This window comes from Rhinoraja longicauda, unplaced genomic scaffold (genome assembly GCF_053455715.1).
Source record: "Rhinoraja longicauda isolate Sanriku21f unplaced genomic scaffold, sRhiLon1.1 Scf000087, whole genome shotgun sequence".
In the NCBI taxonomy this organism is placed as follows: domain Eukaryota; kingdom Metazoa; phylum Chordata; class Chondrichthyes; order Rajiformes; family Arhynchobatidae; genus Rhinoraja; species Rhinoraja longicauda.
In genome coordinates, this window is record NW_027601305.1 from 117,501 (window position 1) to 125,000 (window position 7,500).

The following is a 7,500-nucleotide window of genomic DNA, read 5'->3' on the forward strand; positions in this document are numbered from 1 at the left end:
CTGCCTGCTCCTTTGGTTCACGATGTCCCCGCCGAAGGCGGCGTACTTTAAAGTACTGCAGCTCGAGCGCACAAGGTGCGCGGGGAATTGTTAGCGGCGCCGTGGTTGTGCTGGCGGTGACCATGGCTGCCTGCTCCTTTGGTTCACGATGTCCCCGCCGAAGGCGGCGTACTTTAAAGTACTGCAGCTCGAGCGCACAAGGTGCGCGGGGAATTGTTAGCGGCGCCGTGCTTGTGCTGGCGGTGACCATGGCTGCCTGCTCCTTTGGTTCACGATGTCCCCGCCGAAGGCGGCGTACTTTAAAGTACTGCAGCTCGAGCGCACAAGGTGCGCGTGGAATTGTTAGCGGCGCCGTGGTTGTGCTGGCGGTGACCATGGCTGCCTGCTCCTTTGGTTCACGATGTCCCCGCCGAAGGCGGCGTACTTTAAAGTACTGCAGCTCGAGCGCACAAGGTGCGCGGGGAATTGTTAGCGGCGCCGTCGTTGTGCTGGCGGTGACCATGGCTGCCTGCTCCTTTGGTTCACGATGTCCCCGCCGAAGGCGGCGTACTTTAAAGTGCTGCAGCTCGAGCGCACCATGTGCGTGGGGAATTGTTAGCGGGGGCGTCGTTGTGCTGGGGGCTGACTGTCCCTAGTGGGTATAGGATAATGTTAATGTACGGGGATCGCTGGGCGGCACGGACTTGGAGGGCCGAAAAGGCCTGTTTCCGGCTGTATGTGTATGATATGATATGATATGATGCCTGCCTGCTCATTTGGTTCATGATGTCCACGCGGCAGGCGGAATATTTTAAAAGCACTGTTCTGTACGAAGTGCACAATGTCCGTTGGGGAAATGCAGCTGGGGGTCGGTCGACCGGCTGACGACGCCTGCCTGCCGATTTGGTTCACGATGTCCCCGCCGAAGGCGGCATACTTGAAAGTACCGCCGTTCGCGGCGCGCAATTTGCGGGGGGAGGAATTGTTAGTGCACGTCTGTGTGCTAGGTGACGATGCTTGCCGACTTGGTTCATGCCGTCCACGCCGAAGACGGCGCCGTTTAAAGTACTGCCGCTCGAGGTGCACAATTTGCGGGGGAATTGTTAATGGGCGTCGGCGTGCTGGGTGACGATGTGGAGATGTGGAACGCCGAGCCAGATCTATCTTATTTGTTTGCTTGGCCCACTGGACTTTGCATGGGCTTTGCAACACTGTGTGCTAGGTTAAATCACGGCCAATAGAGTGAGTGTTTTTAATGATCCTGATCTGATAAGGGGACTAGAGGTAAAAGAGCCGTTAGGAGGCAGTGATCACAACACGATAAGTTTTACTCTGCAAATGGAAAGGTAGAAGGGAAAATCGGAAGTGTCTGTATTACAGTATAGCAAAGGGGATTACAGAGGCATGAGGCGGGAGCTGGCCAAAATTGACTGGAAGGAGGCCCTAGCAGGGAAGACGGTAGAACAGCAATGGCAGGTATTCCAGGGAATAATGCAGAGGTTGCAGGATCAATTTATTCCAAAGAGGTGGAAAGACTCTAAGGGGAGTAAGAGACACCTGTGGCTGACAAGGGAAGTCAGGGACAGCATAAAAATTAAGGAGAGGAGGTATAACATAGCAAAGAAGAGTGGGAAGACAGAGGATTGGGACTCTTTTAAAGAGCAACAAAAGTTAACTAAAGAGGCAATGCGGGGAGAAAAGATGAGGTGCGAGGGTAAACTAGCCAATAATATAAAGGAGGATAGCAAAAGTTTTTTTAGGTACGTGAAGAGGGAAAAAATAGTCAAGGCAAATGTGGGTCCCTTGAAGACAGAAACGGGGGAATTTATTATGGGGAACAAAGAAATGGCAGACGAGTTAAACCGTTACTTTGGGTCTGTCTTCACTGAGGAAGATACACACAATCTCCCAAATGTTCTAGGGGCCGGAGAACCTAGGGTGATGGAGGAACTGAAGGAAATCCACATTAGGCAGGAAATGGTTTTGGGTAGACTGATGGGACTGAAGGCTGATAAATCCCCAGGGCCTGATGGTCTGCATCCCAGGGTACCTAAGGAGGTGGCTCTAGAAATAGTGGAAGCATTGGAGATCATTTTTCAATGTTCTATATAGATTCAGGATCAGTTCCTGTGGATTGGAGGATAGCAAATGTTATCCCACTTTTTAAGAAGGGAGGGAGAGAGAAAACGGGTAATTATAGACCAGTTAGTCTGACATCAGTGGTGGGGAAGATGCTGGAGTCAATTAGAAAAGACGAAATTGCTGAGCATTTGGATAGCAGTAACAGGATCATTGCGAGTCAGCATGGATTTACGAAGGGGAAATCATGCTTGACAAATCTACTGGAATGTTTTGAGGATGTAACTAGGAAAATTGACAGGGGAGAGTCAGTGGACGTGGTGTACCTCGACTTTCAGAAAGCCTTCGACAAGCTCCCACATAGGAGATTAGTGGGCAAAATTAGGGCACGTGGTATTGGGGGTAGGGTACTGACATGGATAGAAAATTGGTTGACAGACGGAAAGCAAAGAGTGGGTATAAATGGGTCCCTCTCGGAATGGCAGGCAGTGACCAGTGGGGTACCGCAAGGTTCGGTGCTGGGACCCCAGCTATTTACGATATGCATTAATGACTTAGACGGAGGGATTAAAAGTACCATTAGCAAATTTGCAGATGATACTAAGCTGGAGGGTAGTGTGAATTGTGAGGAAGATGCAATAAGGCTGCAGGATGACTTGGACAGGTTGTGTGAGTGGGCGGATACATGGCAGATGCAGTTTAATGTAGATAAGTGCGAGGTTATTCACTTTGGAAGTAAGAGTAGAAAGGCAGATTATTGTCTGAATGGTGTCAAGTTAGGAGGAGGGGGAGTTCAACGAGATCTGGATGTCCTAGTGCATCAGTCAATGAAAGGAAGCATGCAGGTACAGCAGGCAGTGAAGAAAGCCAATGGAATGTTGGCCTTCGTAACCAGAGGAGTTGAGTATAGGAGCAAAGAGGTCCTTCTACAGTTGTAGCGGGCCCTGGTGAGACCGCACCTGGAGTACTGTGTGCAGTTTTGGTCTCCAAATTTGAGGAAGGATATTCTTGCTATGGAGGGCGTGCAGCGTAGGTTCACTAGGTTAATTCCCGGAATGGCGGGACGGTCGTATGTTGAAAGGCTGGAGCGATTGGGCTTGTATACACTGGTATTTAGAAGAATGAGGGGGGATCTTATTGAAACATATACGATAATTAGGGGATTGGACACATTAGAGGCAGGAAACATGTTCCCAATGTTGGGGGAGTCCAGAACAAGGGGCCACCGTTTAAGAATAAGGGGTAGGCCATTTAGAACGGAGATGAGGAAGAACCTTTTCAGTCAGAGAGTGGTGAAGGTGTGGAATTCTCTGCCTCAGAAGGCAGTGGAGGCCAGTTCGTTGGATGCTTTCAAGAGAGAGCTGGATAGAGCTCTTAAGGATAACGGAGTGAGGGGGTATGGGGAGAAGGCAGGAACGGGGTACTGATTGAGAGTGATCAGCCATGATCGCATTGAATGGCGGTGCTGGCTCGAAGGGCTGAATGGCCGACTCCTGCACCTATTGTCTATTGTCTATTGTCTATAATCAACCACTTTATTTTGCCCGTCTTTGTGACTCCTCTTTGACACGTCGATCACCGCTGAGGCTGTTTTACCTGTTTCGCCTATGTACCGTAAGGTACACTCCTTACATTGAACTGCATACACCCCATTATTTCGCTCACGGGTTATCCTCTGTGCTATCCAGTCTCTCCTGTCACCCTGTTCTATGTTTTTGTCTATTACCCAGTGGGAGCAGGCCCCATATTGACATTAATTTGTAACCCTACTGCTCCCCTCGTCTGCTGGTTTTATCACCATCTCATGTTTATCCCTCAGCTCTGCCGTGGTCTCCCTCTCTTTTTTTCTGGTGAGGTTCGGCCTATCCTTTGTCATGGGCATATCCCAGGCTGTTTTAGTAACGTTCTTTTAAAACGTGTCGTGTTTGTTTGGCTTTACCCACGTTCCAGCATTAGAGGCCAATTTTTGCAATGTTTCCTGGGTGGGATTTGCCGGTTTTACAAATGGTGTCACTATCTCACCCTGCTTCCTGATACCCTTATGGGGTCGGCTCTGTTCTTGCAGAACCCTCGGGTGGTGCAGAGTCTGGGCCTTGTTATCAATATCTTGCCCTGCTTCCCGATACCCTTGCGGGTTCGGCTCTGTTCTTGCAGATCCCTCAGGTGGTGCAGAGTCTGGGCGGCATCGTCACCCAGCACACCGACGCCCACTGAAAATTACCCACGCACAGTGCGCGCCTGGAGCGGCAGTAGTTCAAACTACCCCTACCCCTACCCCTACCCCTACCGCTACCCCTACCCCTACCCCTAACCCTAACCCTAACCCTAACCCTAACCCTAACCCTAACCCTAACCCTAACCCTAACCCTAACCCTAACCCTAACCCTAACCCTAACCCTAACCCTAACCCTAACCCTAACCCTGACCCTGACCCTAATGCAGGCAGAGTTATTTATAAAGTGGCCCAGACTCTGCACCACCTGAGGGTTTTGTAACAGAACCAACCCCATAAGGGTTTCAGGAAGCAGGGCAAGATATTGATAACAAGGCGCAGACTCTGCACCACCTCAGGGTTCTGCAAGAACAGAGCCGACCCCATAAGGGCATCAGGAATCAGGGCAAGATATTGATAAAATGGCCCAGACTCTGCACCACCTGAGGGTTCTGCAAGAACAGAGCCGACCCCATAAGGGCATCAGGAAGCAGGGCAAGATATTGGTAACAAGGCCCACGGGGAAGGCGGCATACTTTGGGGTTATTTTGTAGTGAGTTTTGAAGGCATGTGCTAGTGTTACGCATACCGAGGGCGCGCAAAGTTCGGCGCGCCCGGGCCAAAACGCCTCTGCTGGCCGCGGCCGAGTCGGCCGACGGATTGCCACGGACTTGCTTGACGACCTGTCACTCTCCGTGCATCGGTTGCACGCCCGGTTCGTCCTTTCCATTTGTTTCATGATGTACACGCGGCAGGCGGAATATTTTAAAAGCACTGTTCTGTTCGAAGTGCACAATGGCCGTTGGGGCAATGCAACTGGGGGTCGGTCGACCGGCTGACGACGCCTGCCTGCCGATTTGGTTCACGATGTCCCCGCCGAAGGCGGCATACTTGAAAGTACTGCCGTTCGCGGCGCGCAATTTGCAGGGGGGAGGAATTGTTAGTGGACGTCTGTGTGCTGGGTGACGATGCTTGCCGACTTGGTTCATGCCGTCCACGCCGAAGACGGCGCCGTTTAAAGTACTGCCGCTCGAGGTGCACAATTTGCGGGGGAATTGTTATTGGGCGTCGGCGTGCTGGGTGACGATGTGGAGATGAGGAACGCCGAGCCAGATCTATCTTATTTGTTTGCTTGGGCCACTGGACTTTGCATGGGCTTGGCATCATTGTGTGCTACGTTAAATCACGGCCAATTGAGTGAGTATTTTTTATTCAACCACTCTATTTTGCCCGTCTTTGTGACTCCTCTATGACACGCCGATCACCGCTGACGTGTTAATCTGCGTGTTAGGTATCTCGGGGGTCAGTTGGACGGACAGATGTGTAAGGGTTTTGTTCGGAAGGATCGTTGAGTGTAAACGGTGAACGGGGGTTAAAGGCCCTGAGGTTTCAATCCTCTAAAGAATGTAAAAGGTCTGACGCGTTAGCTAGCAGCTAATGAGGTGAACCTAGCAGCTAATGAGGCTCTCTCTCTCTCACGGCCCCGGGACTCCCTCCCTCCCTCCTCCCTCTTGGAACCCTCCCTGCGTGGGGGGGGGGGGGGGGGGGGGGGCACGAAGAAAAAGAGGGTATAAGAAGAATCCAGTGGAAGGAGTAGGGACTGGGGGCGAGGTCAGACAGCCTATCCGGCTAATAAAGCATCATGAGGTTAGGTATAAACTCTGATGACTGCATAAACTCGCCCCTAATGGGGGGGGGGCACTCTCTCCCCCACCCCTCTCTCCCCAGTGCCACTCCCTCCGACCCCCCCCCCACTCTCTTCGTGTCGCTGGGCCCGCCCGGCACGGCCCCGAGGATCACTCCCCGCGCGGCAACGGGACACCGGGTCGCCGGGCCCGCAGGGTCGTCAGTCGGGCGGGGGGGGGGAGGGTGGCCATGCCAGCAGCAGGAGAGGTTTCCAACGAACCCGCGACCGCAGCAGGACCGCCCGCGGCAGACATTTGGACCCAGCGGGTCCGTTCGGGATGGTTGCCGGGCCCGCAGCAGAGGTTTCCTTCCACCCAACGGGGGGGGGGGGGGGGGGGGCGGGGCTGCCCATCTTCCCGCTCGAAGCAACGGCCTCACCCTAACGGCCTCACCCTAACAACCCTCACCCTGACCCTAAACCGCTCGGTTCATGACTTCTCTCCGTTTGGTTCATGAATTCGCCATTTAGTTCACGACTTCTCCTGTTGGTTCCTGACTTCTACCTCGTGGTTCGTGATTCCGGCGGGTAGGTGGGGTGCCCGGATACTCTCGGCGAAAGGTGTTCAAGTGGCAACGGCGGTCCCGTAGATAAGACGGGTTCGGATGCTCGAGCGTGTCGAGTAAGCGCCGGATCGGCGCCGGGCGCCCCCGGCCGGCTGGCTTGCCCCCCCCCCCCCCCACCCCCCCCCCCCCTGGCGGCAGAAACGTGTATCGCGCCAGTGCCGCCGCTGAGGTCGAGATTGGCCGCCTCGACCGTTCGAAGCGTCGCAATTCCGGCGGGACTTCCGAACGCTCGTACCGCCAAGTCAGCCGCGACATTCGAGAATTGCACTAAGTCCGAAAGCTGGCGTCGCTTCTTTTTTGCCCGCCGCAGGTTAACGATTTGACGGCGGAAGTCGAGGAGGTCCGATGTGCGGCCTTCAGCGGGGCCGCGGCGCGCCTTTCCCGCCAGGCCTATCGGCCCGTCTCCCGCCGGCCAGAAAATGGCATTTCTTGTCCGGGCGGTCCCGATCACGGTTAACGACTTACCACCGGAAGTCTCTATGACCCCGCAGTTTGCGGCCCCGCGGCGGGCGTCAGTGCGACACGACCGGACGGACGACCGGGCCGACTCCCGCCGACCTCAAAACGGTTTGTTTTGCGCGAAGATGGAGGTGGCGTGCCCGGAGATTTTCGGGAACACGATTTTCAGAGACACTTAGAAAAGATTGTGTGGTGAGGTGCAAAAATGTCAGGGAAGAAACCGAAGGGACACAAAAAGATCGGTAAAAGTAGCGCGACTCTGGGCGAGAGTCGGCGGACTCATTGACGGACATTGGTAATACAGTGAGAGTATTTTTTGCACCGAGTTCGAAGTGTGTGCCGGGCAGGCACCGAACCCCACCGAGACTGGCCCAGGCTGTGTGTCCTCTTGGAAAAACCCTCTGTTTCCGATCGATCTGGTGCCGCGTGTCTCACCGCAGGAGAGGCCGAGCGGGCCAGCGGACAAACAAAGGCCGCTGGTGTTTCAGGCTCGTTTGCCAGACTCCACAACGGGCGGGTCC